Below are 2,014 nucleotides of genomic sequence, written 5' to 3'. Positions count from 1 at the left end.
AATTTCATATAACCACTCGCAGCTATATAGCTTTAGCAACACCATCGCCATCCCAGAATAATAGCAAAATTGAAAGCAAATGTATGTTGAGATTCATGGCTTCTCCAGGCATCTCCAGGCATGTCTCCAGGCATGAAATGCCTGCTTTGCCAAACATGAATCTAGTGATCAGCATTGAACTTGCTATACAGAGGATAGTTCAGGAGAAATGCTCTCCATTAAATAGGATCTCTCTCTTATTGAAGAGAGATCAGACCTAAACAACCTCGTTGGCCTTGACGTACACGTTTCCCAGTAAATTCATCGTGTAATTTCAACAATGTATGTATTGATTTATCTTCCGCTCTAGTAGAACGGATTTTCACGTAAGTTCATAGTTAGATGATCAGACTTTCGCTGCGCCAATTGGAAGGAAGAGAGAATGTTCCATGGCCGCTGAATGTGGTTAGCAGCAGGGCGTGGTTCATGATCGTCTAATGGCAGTGACTTGAAATGATCGCCAGGCAGTGAACTCCCGAAGAACCTTAAACGCATGTTTTATCGTATCAGGTTGCGACTTCCAGCCAGCCAGGACAGGAAGTTCATCTCGTCACGATAGAATTTCTTTCGATGCTTTCTCTCCTGCCGCCCATCGCTGCGGTTATATATAGCACAACGCATAATGATACCTCTGCCAACAAGTGCTGACATCTGGCTCTAGAGTATAAACTGGATTTCGTATAATTCGATCTGAATCACCTCTGCGAACGAAGCGTTCGCGTAGTTGTATTACCCTCAGTAGCATCGTGAGTCAGCAGAGGTTCTGGGCGTTCGGTTTTTGTCATATGGTTGTATTCCTGCTCATCTTAGATACATCCTCCATTCCAGTTTCTCTAGATCACAGATACGGAGAAACTTGGGGCTGGTGATACGTACTTAGCGGCGGGCTCTGCTTGAGCTTGTCAGCCTTGTCAGAGTCCTCTAGGGTGAGGGTAGAGGTGAAACGCTAGCAGCGGACCTTTCCCTTTCCCAGTGCAAGTTAACAAGCTTTCTCGAAGCTCTTGTAGGGCTAGAACCTCGTGGAAAAATTAGCCATGGCTTAACGAATCGAACAATCTTGCTACCCGAGTTACGCCGCGTGACTGGGGGTGGGCCAGCAGATATTTGACGAAACGTCCGAGAACAAAAGTCAGTTTGCATCTCTGCCAGAGCCGCGAAACTCCATCTATGTACTTTGTGAAACCCACCCAGTTGCTTCGGGGCTCCAGGCTCGTGCCCCACGCAATGCAGCTACTGAAAGGCGCTAAACCAAATTTGCGCTAATGTGTGTCAAAATAGAGTTCGGGGAAGAGACTTTGTGATAACAGTGGTGAAACAAATTTCAATCCATTTCGTGCGACTCCCTCCTCTGGATTGGTACGATATTTTGGAGGGCAAATGCGCCTCCAATCCACTATATTAACCGAAGACTAACGCCCGCTAGATATAACCAAAAACCGAAGAAAGCAGCGTGGGTCTGTGTAGGTTCTGTCGGAAATTGCAAAATACAGATACTACCATACCCGTTCGAAAGTATCTTCCCACCCTTATATAAGTACGATATCTCCCAACCATCTGATCCTTTCTACAAAGTGGTAAAATTCGCTTTGATTAGGAGACAAAAGATTCCTATCTTCTGGTAACCCTAAGAGTCCAAAATATCCACAATGAGATTCACTCCTTCGGTTGCATTCTTGTCTTTTTTCTCGGCCGCCTTTGGCTATTGGGTATACCACCCTAACCCATTTGCATTGTGTATACACTCGAAGAACTACTGGCTAAGAAATTAATATGTAATAGAACTGTGTGGTTGACGACGAAAATTTTGGAGCTGGAAACTGCGTTGGCAATGGCGGTGATGTGGGATCATATGAATGCAACACGGTATGTGTCACGATATCTCTACACACGAAGGGGCAAAGTCTTCGTCGACAATTTCTTTTGAAACTTATAAGAAATGGAGACAAAAAAGCTAACTGCCGCCACAGGATTATCC

This window comes from Penicillium canescens, assembly GCF_028828765.1.
Source record: "Penicillium canescens strain IBT 15451 chromosome Unknown utg000009l_segment0_segment0, whole genome shotgun sequence".
NCBI lineage: Eukaryota > Fungi > Ascomycota > Eurotiomycetes > Eurotiales > Aspergillaceae > Penicillium > Penicillium canescens.
This window is presented reverse-complemented; position numbering follows the sequence as displayed.